The sequence below is a fragment of the Mustela lutreola genome, chromosome 15 (genome assembly GCF_030435805.1).
Source record: "Mustela lutreola isolate mMusLut2 chromosome 15, mMusLut2.pri, whole genome shotgun sequence".
Taxonomy (NCBI): Eukaryota; Metazoa; Chordata; class Mammalia; order Carnivora; family Mustelidae; genus Mustela; species Mustela lutreola.
Window position 1 is genome coordinate 4193981 of NC_081304.1, and position 16548 is coordinate 4210528.

At 62.3% G+C, this 16548-nt stretch overlaps 1 protein-coding gene across 4 annotated transcripts in view; it reads right to left on the reverse strand.

Annotated features, from left to right (window-relative positions):
- The window catches only part of SEPTIN9 (septin 9), a 144044-nt gene that overhangs the window by 70083 nt on the left and 57413 nt on the right, over positions 1-16548 (reverse strand). The gene's annotated exons all lie outside the window — the stretch shown is intronic.

Sequence of the window (16548 nt, forward strand, 5' to 3'; positions counted from 1 at the left end):
TGGGCCATCCGATCTGTGTATGCGGGCGCAGAGGAAAACCACGCTCTTCAAACACAGAGCGGTCAAACGGAATCCCACCCAGGTTGCAACTGGCCTGGGGGCCCAGTGAGTGACCTCCAGTAGAGAGCGTGGCCAAGGGCACTGGGGTCCCGTGCCGGGTGGCAGGGGTGTGTCTGAGATGCCACAGCTCTTCCCGGGGGTCTAGCCCCTAAGAGAACCACGGGGTGCAAACTGCTCGTTCCAAAGGTGGCTGAGGTGACAAAGGACGGGCCAGAGTGTCTTAAACTGGACAGAAGTCCAGAGCTGAACACCTGGAATCGGGACCTTTGGGGTTCCCCGGGGCCTCAAGACATCTGGTCCACCCCCCGCCTTGAGAGCACTGTCCAAACTGCCCCCCCAAATGTCTGTGAGCTCCCTAGAGGAGGGGTCCGCACTCCCCCCACCTCGGCACAGGCATTTCCAGTCGTCCCTGGGGTTAATCTCTGGGGCCCGAGATGGAGAACAGGAATCAGGTGGGGGGAGGCCTTTGCCCAGGTTTGCCCCAGAACGGGATGACCTCCGCGGGAAGCCCACTGGAGGTGTGAGAATAAATTTCTCTGTGAGAAACTGTGAGAGTAAATTTCCGTGGTTTGAGCCCCATAGTCCGTGCTAATTTCTTACGGCCACCCCAAGAAGTGACCACAGGGACCGCTAGAGGGCTGAGACCTCTGGGCTCTCCCGATGGTGCTGCCACCTCGTCCTGCACCCCAGCCCACCCCCACCCCCATCAGGGACCCAGGAGAAAAAGCCACCTCCTTTTCCTCTTCTGGAATCACACAAACCCTAGATGGAAGGAGCCATTGTCGGGAGTGACCCCGCTCCAGATTTACACTGGGAAATTTGGTGATGAAACAAGGTCATCTTTCAGGGCAGGCTTCCCAAGGGACGCCCTGTACAAAGCTGCCTCCCCACGGAGGATGTCCTGACACAGGCAGCACCCAGCTGGGAAAAATTAGCAGACTGCCCTGAAGCTTCCTGCCTTGGAATCCTAAAAACACAGTCTGGGTCCCAGGCACACACATACAGTCCCCCGTCCTTGGGAGCCTCTCCACCAGCTCCAAGGGAGACAGGTGTGACGTCCCCCAGTGGCAGGTCCCTCTCCCCTTCCCATTGTCGGGGAGGGAGCGATCCTGCCATCCATCCCCACGGGGCAGGAGGCGCCCCCGCCCCCCTGCTTACACAGTTCCCAAAACAAGACTGCTCCCCTTCTCCCTCTTCGGTATTCAAGTCCCCCCCAAGGCCAGGCTCAAACCTCAGCTGCTCCCTAAGCCCCCCCCCAATGGGCACCAGGAGCCTGGAGATGGTGGTCCGTGCACCTTGGCCTGCTGCTCGGAATTCACCCCCAGGAAATAATCCGAAGCAGATTTACACATGGGGACATTCACATCAGCGTTAAAACAGCAAACACTGGAAACAATCCGGGTTTACGTAGATGTTCTAAACCCATATGCCGAAGTCCTGCGCAGTCATCAAAATCACGGTTTTGCAGATGAGAGATGTTGAGAATATCGAGTAAAAATAGCAGACACGTGCCCAGATCGGGCTGCGTCGCACACACACACACGTGTGGTGCACACGCACGCTCGCGGAGGACGCCCGCTCTGGAGGGGGCTCTCGTGGGGGCTTTTCTCCACAAGGCCTCCTGCCTTTTCCCAGCACGCCTGCCCCACGTGTGGGCGGCTTAACACTTTCAGGAAGTAAGACCATCAACACTGTTTTTAAAAAACAGCCCTTGCTGTGAACAGGGGAGGCTGTGGGTCATCACACACCGACCCAGCCCCACTCCTCCTGCCCCGAAGCCCAGCCCTCTCCAGCCCACTAACCACCTCCAGGCCCGGCTGGCGCAGAGGCCGGGCCGCCTCTCCAGATGCTCGGGCGTCCGTGCCCGTGGGGGTCGAGGCAGGAGCAGCCCGGATCTGGGCCTGTTTAAGGAGGAATGCGGGGCACACAAGGAGCCATTGTGCAGGCCCCTTCCGACCACAGGCTGCGGCGAAGCTTTCCCGCTTCCGGGTGCACAGAGCAGCCCGTGTGCGGAGGGGGCATCGGGGCGATCATGGAGCCCTGATCCAGCGGGGGAGGGGGGGAGGGGACAAATGTTATGCAAGGAATGTCAGAGAACAAGGTCAACCCTCAAACCCGAACCCAACTCCCAGGGGCCAGAGCGCTGGGGACGCCATGGATCGTTGGGTCCCGTTCTGGGCTCCGGCCCCAGGACCGTCGCCCCGGCCAAGGGAGCCTCTTCAAGGTAGTGGTGGAGCAGGTTCTGTCCCTGAACCGGTGGCCACCCAGAAGCCCCGGCCGCGGCCCAGGGAACCAGGCAGGGAGTACTGCCTCGTCCCTGACCCGAGCCTGTAGGGCAAGGCCACAGGGAAACACCACCCCGGAGGTGACAGCTCGGCATCAGGACACCCAGGGCTAGCCGAGAAGCCCTGGTTCTCCTGTGGGGGCCGGGCCCTGGCAGAGGCCCCTGGCTCTGGGTCAAGAACTTCAGCGGAGCCTTGGGGAAGGACAGAACGGGGTCTCGCCGCAGGGCAGAGGGCCCGGGTCGCCGTACTGTGCGGGACCGACAGCGCTCACGCAGACTGTAACATCAGGGCCTTGGGGAGAAGGAGCCCACAGGGAGTGCACGACCTCCGTCATCGCGGAGTCTCTGCTTCCTCGGCTGTCCTCCTGCGGCTGTGACAGGATGACGCGATGGTGCCTGTGACCTAATCATCCCTGTTGCTCACGTGTGCACTGTGGGTGGGTGCGTGTGCACGCAGGCATGTGGGGTGCGGTCCCCCCAGTGTGCTGCCAAGGCTGCAGGGCCCTTACCAATGTCCCGCAGCCCGAGGGCCTGTCCTGGTGGCCTCCTGGTGCCCATGCCCAGAAGGCAGGATGGGGTTAACACCGCTCTCCTGGCCGGCAGCCTTTAGGCAGTAAATGGAGGGCAAATACCCCAGCTGTCCCCCTTGGGACAACTCTGGGGTGCACGTGGCAGGGTCCCCCAGCACCCCCAGTGGGCACCACCTGCCTAACATGTGCTTGGGGCTGCCCCCTGCAGGCCATGCCCTTCCTGGCCTCCTCTGCCAGGAAGGCACCTGGGATTACCCCCACTTGGACCCCCGTCTCGGGAGCCGCCTCCAGGCACCTGGTGGAGGGGAGAGGAGTGTGTCCTCAGGAAGCCAGCCAGGCCGAAAGGAAAAGTCAGGGTTACAGCAGCCCAGGAAATGAACACGGAAGAGAAGGGGAGCTCTTGCAACCGCCGTGGCCACCTTCTGCAGATGCTGAAGCCACCTCCCGCCATTTCTCCCCTGCTCTGAGAAGGGGCACACGGGTTCCCTGGAATCGTCTGGCCTGGGGAGAAGGAGCCCCTCCTCCTGTATCAGGCCAGCGGCTCACCCCGGGCCCCTCCTGCTGCTTGCTCTCCCTCCCCGGCCTCAGAGCCTCGCTGACATCCCCCTGGGGCCAGGGCCCATGCATCCCGCCCACCTAGGACATCCCAGCTCACACCTGCTGTCCCAGTGTCACCAGAGAGGACACCTGTTCGCTCCCAACACCGTGCCCCTTGGGGCAGAAAGTTCTCTGAACGGCCTCCCTTCAGAGGGCTCATGACTGGTGTTCACCCCTCCTCCACCAGGCAGGGGCCTTGGGGTGACAGCTGTCCAGTCCAGGAGACCCAGCAGGCAGCCGGGGACAGCCGTGGAGCAACTCCTCCTGCGGGAAATCTCTCTACACGGAGCAGAATGATGACACAGGGGCATGGGGCCTCTTTTCCCGGAGGAAGGCCTCTCCGTGCGCGCTCCTGCCATCTAGGCCAGTACCCCCTGTCCCCCTGGGCCCGGTGACACCAATGGCATTCCGGGCAGGTCTAAAAGTCCTCTAAGACGCTGGACCACCTTTCTATCTTGACTAAAGTTACAGGAACACGTGCACACGCAAACGATTCTTGCAGACGGCGGGCGCTGCAAACCAGACCTTGCTCTCAAACCCAGGGAGCGCAGAGCCAGGGGACCCAGCGGAGCAGATGAGATAGGGCAAGAATGTCCTGCCCCGGAGTGGGGAGAGGGGACGCCAGAGCTCCCTGGGCGGAGGAGGGGCCCAGCCTGGAGGCGGGGAGCGGACACATGACCTCTCAGGCCTCCTCGGGTCAAAGGTTCTCAAATAAATGGCAGCCGGGGAGGGCAGGAGGGAGCCCCGGGGAGGAGACCAACTTCAAAACCCGAAAACCACGGGCCACAGCTTCCAGGGCCTCAGAGGTCACAGAGCCCAGAGCCCTTCAGCCCCGTAACCTTCCCACGCACCCCAGACATCCTGCGGGGGTCTCCAGGGGGTCCTGTCCCAAAAAGAGAACCGAGCTGCTGGTTCCAGGTCAGAGCATGGCCCCTCTCCCCACAAGACGGTCCCCGCCACGGACTCAGCCCTCCCCCCTCCTTTCTACCTGCACCTTCCAACCGCCCACCGGCTCCCCCAAACACACCTTCCTCCCAACCCGCAGGCCCACGGAGGCCCCCAAGTGCTACCTGGGATGCAGTGCTGGCCCGGCAGCCCCTGACCACAGAGCAAGGACAGTCCGCAAAAATCACTCTGCAAACAAGCCCTCCCGCAGGGCCCGGCCGTACCCCTGGGAGCGTCTCTCCCGTGAGCCACCCGCGCCGCAGACCAAGACCCTCGCCGCACCGAAGACATCTGGGTTCCACGGGGGAGGCCGAGCTGCCGGACGACGGTCAGGGCGGGGGGCCAGCAGCCTAAGGGTGCTACTCCTCTGTTCTCGGCGCTCAGCCCAGCAACCTGGCACCCAGGGGAGCTGGCTGTTCCCAATCTGCTGGGGTGGAGGAACCCCCTCCCCTTCCTCAACTCGCTGACTACTGGTGGAGATGGTAAATGTGCTTTAAAAAAAAAAAATGAAGGAAAAAACCCCAGCTCACTACCAGGAGCCACCCAGCCCAGGTGGAGCCCTCCATTAATCACGCAGGCAGTTGAGGGACGCCAGGGGGACAGATGGGGCCCTCGGGGCGGGTGGTAAGCGGGTGCTGCCCAGGCCAATGGGAGCTGCGGCCTAATTACAGGGGACGGTGACCCCAGGGAGCAGGGGTCAGGCGCCGGTCAGAGTGGCACCCAGGAGTCCAGCTGCTCCCCAGGCCTCCGGAGGAATGGCGGGGGGCGGAGGGGGGAGGGCGCAGCCACCACAAAGCCCTACCTGCGCTAACACGGGCTTGTGGGTTCACGCTCTGTCACACAGAGCAGGGGGCGGACTTGGTCTCTATCCTCGAGGACAGGAGGGGTCTGGAAGGGGAGGGGCACAGCAAATGAAAAGAAGAGGTGAGTCCACAGCGTGGAAGAGACCAGAGCTGGACACGGAGAAGATTCTGGAAGGGGGCCCCGGGAGCAGGAGCACCTCCACCGGGGGGTAGGGTGGGGGGTGCTGAGTCAGGCAGCCTCCAGGGCCCCTCCTGCTCCGGGCCTCACTGGGCTCTCACCAGGGACGGCAAGCTCCTGGTCAACTCTACACATGCATCGAGAACGTGGGGAGACCCCTGGGCAGGTCCAGCAGGCAGGCCATGGGCAGCGGTTCGGGAGGATGGCAGACGGGACACCACACGCTCCTGATGCCTGGACACGGACGGCCCTCGGGGCCTGGTCTCCTGCTCCCCACCTGCCCATCCCACAGCAAGCCTAGACCACTGTGCTGCCCTTCAGATGGGTCACTGGTGGGCTGAAGAGGGGTCCCCAAAAGGCACGTCTGTGTCCCAGCCCCCAGGACCCGTGAAGGGGGACCTGATTTGGAAATAAGGTCTTTGCAGATGTGACTAAAAATCTCAAGATGTGGTCACTGTGGGTACTGGGTAGGTCCTCAAGTTCATACTGAGTGCGCTCCTAAGAGACAGGAGAGATCCCGCTCCGGGCAGAGCAGGCCCCAGCATGCCCAGGCAGCTGGCACGGGACCCTGCGGGATGTCCTCCCTTTGCTGCCCCTGGGGCAGGTGGTGCGTGACCCACATCTACCTGCCTGCTGGGCTGTGAGTGGGCCAAGAAATGACCCCCTCCAGGGCCGCACCCCATAAAGAGACACCCCTCCATTCTGCTTCTGGCCTTCAGGAGCAGGAGAAACAGAAGCGTGGCCTACATCGAGCTCTAAATCCTGTGCCGGAGCCCCTGGCAGACCACAGCCACTGCCCAAAAGAGAGAATTTTAGCTCCACTGTCAACCAGCAGCTCAGTGTGGGAAGGGCAGGGGCAGTTCCACTGAACCCGGGGCTGGGAAGGCGGCCTGGGCTGCACAGATGACCCCTGTGGCCTCAGTGTCCTGGTGACAGACCTGGAAAAGGGCAGGCTGAAGAGCCCCTTCCAGCTCCGGCACCCGAGGACCCGAGGACCATTCTGAAGTCGGCCACCAGCTCCGGCCAGTCTGCTGCTCCCGGACCGACCAGCCAACTCCACCATCAGCAGAGCCAGAGGGGCCCGGCCGGGGACAGACAGGGAGGGCCAGCCCACCTCCTCCCTGGGGCTGAGGTTGAGGACCGAGGCGTGGCTACATTCCTCTGGGGCCAAAACCACAGCTGGCAGCTATGCCGGTGAAGCTGGCCTTCCCTCAACCCAGCGGCCCAACCGGGAGCAGGAGAAGCCAGTGGGCACCCATCTTGCGAGCCACCGTGGGAGACGGTGCGGAGTGATTTTTTTCTTTTTGATAATAACTTGCAGAGGTAACAACATCCATTGCTCTTTTCCTGACCCTAAAAACAATTCATAGACAATGTAGAAAATTGGCCAGACACAAAGGAAACAGAAGAAAAGAACATCGATAAACCCATGACCCAGAGAACCACGGTCAATATCTTGGCCAAGGTCCTTGCAATCCTCCTGCTGCGCACATCTGTGCGCGTGTCTCGTGGGCAGGCTCGTGCAGGGGCACGCTCTGAGCAGCACACGGGTCAAATCCTTACTCATTCCAGCACCGCGCTCTGAATTCTTTTGTACTTGCAAGGTCCTGGTATCTGATCATTCTCCATGCAGACCTCGGTCAGAATCGTTTCTGGAGCTTATTAAGAAGTCAACTGCCAGTCCTGGCCTCCTGGAGGTTCTGAGTCAGGAGGGCTGGGTGGGCCTCGTGCCCCAGCGTGCATCACAGGGGAAGGGGGGGGACCTTACAAGCTTCCTCTCCACCACCGCCCCCTGCTGAGAATCCTGCAAAAATCTTAAGAACCAACCATCAGGGCGCCCACTGCCCACTCCTCCCCACAGCCGGTCACCCTCCTGGGGACAGGAGTAAAGCACGCTGGTGTTTGCTGTGCCCCCTTCCAAATTCCTCCATTGAATGCTACCCCGGTGTGATGGTATGAGGCCGCGGGGCCTTTGCATGTGCTCAGGATGTGGGAGCGGACCCCTGGGGAACAGATCAGTGTCCCTGTAAGAGAGCCCTCCACCCGGTGAGGACACGGGGAAGACGGCCGTCTGTGAGCACGGACCTGGCAGCATGGTGATCCTGGATCCCCAGCCTCTGAAATGGCAAGAGATGGACGCACGGTTTAAGTCCCCACCCTTGGGCTTTCACGACAGAGGCCCAAACAGACCAGCACAGTCCCCATCTCCACCAGGGCCTCGGACACTGCCTGGCACGTCCTACAAACCCACAAAGGCCCATCACTCTGAATTTCTACCAGCCGATGTCGCGGAGTGCTTACTGTAGGCCGGGCACGGCTCCGAGGCCCATTCAATCCTCGTGGTCACACCAAGACCCAGCACCTTTATTCCCCCCCAGTTTCACCGATGATGGACAGCCAAGGCCCGGAGAAGCAAGCAACTGGCCCAGCATCCAGGCAGGGCGCCAGGGAAGCCAGACCCCAGCCAGCATGCTAATCGGCACACCACCACCACCACTCTGACTCCAAACCCCACCAGCCCCCACCCCAAGAGCCACACCCTCAAGGGGAGAGTGCCTGCCAGCCCCCCACGGGCACTGCACTGAGCCCCAAACCCTCACCACCTCTCCCAAGCTCCCCCTCACCCTGTAACGTGGGCACTAGGAATCCCATCTCACAGGAAGCGGTCACAGAGCTGCAGGGCAGCGAGGCCAGGACTGGAGGAGGGGCACCCCCCACCCCAGCCCAGACTGCCGGCTCTAGACGCCCAGCTGTCCCATCTTCCGCTGATGTGTGGCCTGGGATTTCCATCACAGCCTGGCAGGGTCAGCCTGTGGGTAGGGTGGTGCCAGGGAGGGCCAGAGGACGGGACTCAGCAGTAGGGAGCGCTGGCACAGGGGCAGGTACAGGTCAGGAGGGCCTGGGTCGGCCGTCCAGGGTGGCATGGGGCCAGGGGTGACCCGAGTGAGCCTCAGCAGCCCGTCCACCTTGCTGGACTCGGGGAAGCCTGGAAGACTGAGTGTAGGAAGTGCCCAGCCCCCAGTGCCGGGCATGTAGTAGGCGCTGGATAAAGGAGATGGTTATGGAAACTAACAAGAAACGGGCACGGTCAGAGGAAGTGCCTGTGAGCAAAGGGGGAACAGCTGGAAGGGCCGGGACTTGGGTCAGAAACAAAGAATGCGGCAGGGCGGGAAGGAGGGACAGAGGGAGCCCGACAGCCGGCTCTGGGACAGCTGTTTGCAGGAGCCTGGCTTCATCACCTAAGTATTAGGAGAGATGTACATATCTGAGTGCAGGGCAGGGGAGGATTTCCTCCCTCACCAGGGTCCCCGGCCCCCGGCTGCCCCGAGACTCCGTGTCCCCCAGGGCCAGGGGCTGTGGTGGGGACAGCCACCCAGGAGGGAGAGGACGCGACTCCACCTCCCTGCTCCAAAGGTGCGAACGAATGACGGCCTTCCCCCATCTCGCTCCCCCCATCTCGCTCCCGAGGGGCCCCAGCCCTGCCAAGGCTTTCTCTCGCAGCTTCGCAGAAAAGCCAAGCAGGCCTCCCTGAGGGTTTGTGGAGCAGGACTCGGACAAAGCTCGCCACCCAGCCTGCGCCCCTGTGAGGCGAACGACTCAGCTACCTCGCTGCTCCCACGGGGATCACTCACCACCCACGTCCCTCGTGGCTCACCCAGCCTCCTGACCAGGAGCAAAGACGGAGCCCGGGTCCTCCTTGCGAGCACAGCCCCTAGGGCACCCCCGTCCCATGCCAGCACCTCTGCCAGGTGTGGGCACCACAGGATCCCCCAAACTATGAGCTGGGAGAATCACAAGAGAAGCCAGCCCAGCGCATGTGCCTGGAGACCCTACCTGGTGACCTCCCACCCGGGACTCTGGTGACATCCTCCTTCCTCCAGGAAGCCCTCCTGAACCTACCCCTCTCTTGGGCTCACGCCTGGACCCCCAGAACCTAGAACAAAAAGGGCGCCCGCAGACAGCTGTTGAATAAAAGGAATGAGCCAACGGCTTCTCCCACCCCATAGATCCTACCCCCCACCCCGCCACCCACCCCAGCACTTCTCAAGCTGAACGAAAAGCCAAAACCCAGCCCCTTCCCAGAGCGTGCCTTCCCCTGACTTTTTATTGGGGACAGGAGGCAGGGGACAGCAGAGAAGACCACCCCTCCATGCCTGGCTAGGAGCCAAGAAAACTTGTATGCTTTTACTGTAGATAATCTCGGTCTCCAGGGGACATGGGGCAGGGGCCCAGCCTACCACTCACAGGGAAACTGCCCACCCACATGGAAAGGAGGCCCAAATATCCCGGCTCAGAACCAACTGCCTGCACGGAGGGAGGGAGCCAACCCAGACCCAGAATGAGACCCTGCCTGGGACAGTATAGAAATCCACCAGGTTGCTGCCCACCGACGGTCAGAGCAACAAACATCTCCAGGTCAGTGTCTGGGGGAGGGGAGACGGCCTGGGAGGGGGCAGACGGCCAGGTGGCCCATACTGGAGACATCTCTCTCTTCCCACCAAAAAGAATGATGCTGTCTGTTGCCTAACCTCCCACGGGCAGAGAGGGGGCTGTCTGTGGCCCAGGTGGCTCCCTTCCTCAATTCCAAGGGATCCTCAGCTGTAGCCTCCCATGGAGAGGTGCCAGGACCCCCAGACCCTGCCCCAGGGAACAGCCTAAAGCCTATCAGCAAAGGGAGCCCACAGTCCTCGAAGGGCCAGGGAAGGCTGTGGCCTTGGCTAGGAGACCAGATACACAATCATCAAAAAAGACCTGACAAGGCCTGCAAAAGAGCTCTGTGTTCCAGCCCCTCCTTGGAAAACTGAGGAAGTGGGGCCCAGAGGGGAAGGAACCCCCCCCTTAATCCAAATAAGCCCCAGGCTGCAAACCCCCACCTCCCCATGCTTCCCCCCCCCCCATTTGTACCCAGGGAACAATCATTAAACCCCAGCCAGCCAGATGGGCCCTTGGAGACCAAAGGAGGAGTGGAAAGGCCAGGAGGTGGGGGTGAGGTCGCCGCTCTGCTTCCCCTTCCCCATTTCCCCTGGCTTTCCCAGGAGGCTGTTCCAAGTGTTTGAAGGCAAAGGCTCCCCACCTTGGGGCCAGGGCACAGGAAGCTCTAAGCCATGGGTGGGGAGCACACGTTTATGCATTAAGGCCAGCGCCCTGGGTTTTCTGGATTTTGCAACTTGGCCCAGGGGAGGGAGAAGGCCAGAGTCCGTAGAGGCTCACCCTCCAGGGAAGGGCTATTAAAAACTCAGGAACATGGGAAAGAGACGAAGACAAGGAAAAACACCAAAGGCAAGCAAGAAAAGAAGTAGGCTAGAGCCTCCTGCCAGGCTCGCCAGCCCTGGTTCCTGAGAGAGCCCTGGGCTGGGCGTGGGCACTCCACAGACATCAGACATCAGAGCCGTCCTCTCGTCCCTCCGCCGAATTTCTGGGCACTGGCAGCACTTTTAAAAATGACAACAAGCTTGGGAGCTTCCAGAACGTCTCCTGGTCCAGGCTGACCGGAGTCTCCAGGATCTGTCCCAACTGAATGACACAGTCCCAGCCCAGAACTGCCCCCAGGCGCCAGGGGTGTCTAGGGTCCCGTGGCTGGGTCTGTTTGGCTGGAGATTACAAATCCTCAGGCTTCTGGGACCATGTTCCAGAGAGTTCCGGACCGTTTGGTCTCATTAGCAACTCAGAGAGCCTCCAAATTTGGGAAAAACAGAGAGGGCTTTGGAAAGAAAGCCACCGTTTGACCATTCCTCCTCAGTGCCTTTGAAAGCACAAAAGCTCGTTTCCTGACTGAGTCTCGGGGATGAATTAAAAAAAAAAAAAAAAGAAAGAAAGAAATCTCCCGGGGCCTCCACCCTCTGAAGAATCTCCCACGGGAGCCCCCCGCGGACCTGCCCCTCACCACCCCCCCATTCTGCACACCCCAGCCCCATCTTTGAGGATACTCAGCACGTAGCCCACTGTTCCGGCCACAGAACAGTGAGCAAAGGGGGCTCCGAGCCCAGCACAAAGGCCTTGGTCTGGCCAGGCAGGCAGGTGGGACTCCTTCCTGGGTTTTGGGGCCACCACGGGTCCCTGAGTCTGGTCCCCAGGTCCTTGCTGCCAAACCAGAGTACACTCCTATCTGCACCCCAAGGACTCTTCCGAGCAGCAAACTGGCCCCACAACAGGGTTGCCAGGCCGGTAAACCCAGCATGGTGCCAGTGATGGTCCCGACTGGACTGAGGGGGTCCTGGAGGTCAGATCTCTGACTGGGACCTCCCACGACCTCTAGGCACTCCAGGAGAGAGAGGACGAGGGAGTCCTGCTCTGCTTGGCCAGCGTCTGTGGCCCACAGCACCAAGTGGCAGGCTGAGGCCACCGGCATGGGGCGGAGAAATCCCTGACTCCAGTGGGGCAGGCCCACCATCTGCCATCCATGTGGCCCTTGGTGTCACTGCGTCACACATGGGCCACCGTGTCACTGCCCCCACCAGCAAGATGGCCACCTCCGGAAGTGTGGCCTGAGCAAGTGCCCCCGACGTGCCAGACACCGGGCTGGCTGTGCCCACGACTGGCGCTGGAAGCCTGAGCTCCAGGCAGGGAAGCTCCAGAGCCCCCACCCCCTGCCCAGGTTCCCTGGGCCCTTGGCAGGCAGGGGGGCAGGCGCACAGGCTCCCGGGGCCCAGGCAGGGCACCTGGCTTGCCCCTGCTGCCCCCTCGTCTCTAAGCTCACAGCCCACACACATGGAGAACTTGCCAAAGGGCCGCTGGACCAGGAGGCAGCCCCATGTGTCCACCGTCCCCTGACCCAGGCGCCCGCCTCACTCACCTTTCAGGGAGGTGGGCCGCCTGAGCCCACCACCCGACTTCAGTCAGGCCGTCCAGCGCCAGCCCGTGGCCCCACATCGCTGATGCTCTGGGTTGGGGAATGGCAGGGGAGGTGGGGTGACCTCTCCAGGGAAGCAGCCCCACAGCCCTCATGAGCCCAGCTCTGCCGTGACAGGGACAGGTCTGTGGCACCTCGGGAGAACTCTGCCAGGCTGGGGGACTGGGGGGTCCTTTGGCTTGGCCGGCAGCCTGAGCATCTGCTGACCTCAGAGGGGGCCCGGGAGCTCCGCAGAAGCTACAAACCTCACTGTCAGCTTCACCCAGGGTGAACACAGGGCCTTGCCTGTGGCCTTGGAACACCTTCCATCCCCCAGACCCCGACATCTCCGCGTCTGCCCGTGGCCACCCATCCCTTGCAAACACTCCCCCAACTCCACGAGTGGCAACAGCACCCCCCCACCCACCCTCCCAGGAGCAGGCCCTGTGCTCGGTGCTGCCAGCCACATCCACCTAAATCCCAGGACAATCCTTGCAGAGAGGGTCAACTCTGGCTCGAGCTCAGAGACTTCCCGTGCGCCACACAGTGTTCAATGGCAGCGGGCTCACCCTCCTGAGCCCTGCACCAAGGGGGCTCTCGGCTGCCCCAGCCCTCAGCTTCTGGAAGGCCCTCCCGCTCTGGAAGCAAGCTCTGCCCACCTGCCTTGTTCTAAACCCTCCCGGAGATCCCTGTCCTCCAGAAGCCCTTCCAGATGGACACCCTGCGGCGTGAGACAGGCCCCCACCTCCCCGGCCCAGGTGGGACACTCTGCCCAGGATCCCACGACACAGGTGCTCCTGCCACCCCGAGCATGCACCCCAGCTGTCCTACCTGCACCGAAGCCCAGGCTGTGCTCGGTCCCCTGCTCAGGCCACCCAGAGCACCGGGCCCCTGCTGTGGGGGCAGCTGGATCCTAAGGAAGCTGCCCCGTCATCACTGCGGAAGAGGCATCAGCCGAATCCCCAAGGCCCGGCTCCTCCAGTCTGGCCGAGGGACCTCACCACCATCTGGCTTCCCCCTCCTGCCTCCAAGGTGCCACCAACAGGGAGGAAGTACTCCCGGGGCTCTGCGTGTGGCTGAAAAGCAGGAGGCATCACTCGAGAGGCCCACTGGCATTAATTAGGGACAGGTCTGTACCCATCACCAAGCAACAGGCCTTGTCCTTCTGGGAGGAACGGGGGCCCTGCATCTAGCAGGCGAAGGAGCGCCCGTCCCAGAGGTGTGTGGGCTCCCAGATGAGTGGGCTTGTCTGTGTGGCCCCATCCCTGCCCCCAGGAGACCCGCTCTCTGGGGCGCAGAGCCTCCAGGACCCCTCTAGAAGGGTCCTCCAAACAGACAGCAGAGGGTCTGGAAGAACAGGCAACATCTGTATGCAACAGAGCTCAGCTGTGGGACCAGAGTGCCGAGGTTCTGAGCCAGACGGCGTTCCCACACACATCAAGGACTTTCAGGATTCTTTCACCGCAGGCAAACAGGGTTCCAGCAAACAGCACCGAGGAAGGCAGGCCCGCAGCTGGCACTTGGAAGGGCTTTGTTACACAAAGACCAGACTTGTAATAGCCTTCGCGATAACAGATCTGGCCTGCTCTTACCCAAGAACACGCCGTCCAACGGCTCCGTGCCTGCACCGACCAGGGGTGGGATCAGGGAAGGAGTCATCTGTCCCAGGCCCATTTTCCCAGGGGGTATGGGGGGGGGATCAAAACTCTAAAAAATTCAAATGAGCAAAAATACAAAACTCTCTTCTCTCCCCTACACGAGGATTCGCCACAGAGCCCCAAGGTCATCCTTCAAGGGAAGGCCAAGGCCAGTGTGGGACGTTCAGGCCCATCAAGACCACTGCCACCCTCTCAATGCCTGGTGGGAGATGTGAACCTGACAGACCCCCATGCCTCCCCGATGATGGGACAGAGCCAAAACAAGAACAGCGCCCCCCAAGGCAGGGGACAGATGTGCCCAGGAGTGGGGCATTGGTAGATCCATCCACACACCCACACACACTTCCACCTGGGGCAGCTTCCTGTCGGCCCTGCAGGGCCGCGCAGCTCCGGCTGGGACACCCACCCTGCACCCCACCCCAGGTGCCTTCCCCTCTGCCCCGCAGGGCATGCCACCCTGACCTGGATACTCCCATTAGCTCCAAACCTCCCAAGACCCCCAGGGAGGGCCCTCTGGGCCCCTGCAGGGTTCCACTCTGCGAGCACTGCAAACCCCCCCCAACAACGCTGTGGCTGGGAACCTGCCGGGCTTTGGTGGTGGCCCGGGGGGGGGGGGGCGCTTCTGTTCCACAACAGTGAGTACACACGTCGCCAGGCCCCAGGACTCTGGGGGTACAGCAGCAGCTGTGAGGCTGGCCGGCTCCTTCCTAACCCTTTTTTTCGTCCTACCTTTCAGAAACCTGGAGAAACCCCACGGACCCAGACCAGAGCTCCTCCAACTCTGCTCTCAACACTCCGGCTGCCGCCCCAGCAGAGTCCCAACCCCGGGCAGGCGCGCCTGGCCTGGTCCTCTGATCCACTCCAACTGGCCCCTCCCTGTGCCCCATTCTCCCGTGGACCAGCTCATTCCGGCCTCCCCCGCTTCTGCCTGCTGCGCGGGACCTGCGTGCTTCCCCCTCCCTCCTGCAATTGATTCCGACTTTCCTCGCCTAAGTTCTGCCTCCTCCATGGTGACCTTTCTCTGCCTGGGCCCTGCCACACTGTATCTGTCACCGCAGCTTTGGGTCACGCCCTGTCCTCCCTTACGGACGGCCCCTTCCCCACCTCTGAACAATCCAGGCCCAGCACCCAACACCCAATACCCAACTCCACCCCGAGCTCCTGGGGCACGTCAGGGAGGCCTTTCCGGTCCCTGAGCTGGATGGGATGAGCAGGGCCCTTACACACCCTTCCAGCCAAAAGCCTGGGGGGGCTCGAACCCCCGACCTGTTGCCCTTCAGGACCCTTTCAGCTTGTCAGAGCACACAACAGAGCGACTGGTGACCACAGGGAACTAGAGGGTCCCAAAGAGTGAGAAATCTCCCCCTGGAGTCACAGGGCTGCCCACTGTCGCACCAAGCTGGTCTCAATGCGGCCATTGTCTCAGACCAAATGAGAGGGTCAAGAAGCCGCCTGGGAGAGCGGGTGGAGGCGGCCAGCATCTCCAGATGGGGCCCGCCGGGGTTAGGATGGAGTTACACACGGGGACCTGGAAGCAGAGGTGCGAACAGGGCCGGCTATAGGACCACGCCATCCCCAAATCTCCACTCCCCCTCCTGCCTCAGGGCTACCCCGGAATCCTGTTCTTCCCACCTCCCAACCCCCGCTTCCCGCAGGACGCTTCCGGGCCAGGGACTGCAGGCCAAGCTTGCTGGCGCGGGCCCCAGGGAGGGTGTGACACAGCGCGCGACCTGGAGAGGGCAGTCGCCTCCAGCCCCGCAGGTTTTCGCACTGGGACACTTTGGAGAGGAGAGGCCCCGAGAGCAACTGTGGGAGTCTCAAAAGAGAGCCACACGGGGCCCGCAGAAGGCGAAACACAACGAAGGAGACGCAGGGACACTCCAGCAGAACCACGTCACCCAAAAGGTCCCAAGAGCAGAGCAGAAGCCGTCACAGTCCTGCAGACCACAGCCTCCCTTGTTTGGCGCTCAGGGTCACAATCACAGAAGTGCAGCCGCCAGCAAGCCAGGCGACCGCAGGCCCGTCCCCTGCCTGGGTGTGCCGGCGCACTAGACCCCGAACACTCTCGTCGCTTCACACCCCTGCCTGGGCCAGCCTATGCCCAGCCCAGAATCACGGCTGCCCGGGCTCTGCTTGGGATCCAGCCAGACTCTGGTTCCCAGAAGGCCCCAGAGATGCTGCCGACCCCAGCAGACCATGTGTGCCTCAGAGCTCAGGGACACACACATCCTGTGTGTGGGGACGGGGGTGGGGGCGTGGGGGTGTTAGAGGACCTCCTGGCTCGGCCTGGCACCTGGACACCTAAAACTTCTTCCAGCCTAGCAGCCCCAAGGCCAGGCCCACCAGACGGCTCGGCCCAAGGCTGCCTGGGAGCCCCCTGCAGGGGCGGGGGCTCCAGGTCCCAGCAGAGGCAGGCCCGCCCCTCAGAATTCCGGGCCCAGAAGCGCAGCGGACTATTGTGTGCGCTTCCCTCCCGACCGCTTTATTTACTCCCCAGGACGCCAGGACCAAAAGCCACGGGCCGCCGCGAGGGCGCACGAAGGCGCGCGCACACACACGCACACACACGCACACACGCAGGGAAGAGCCCCCAAGTCCCGGCACACTCCGTAAACCCCGAAGGGGGGAGGGGACCAAAACGCGCTCCCCACCCGCACGCAGGCC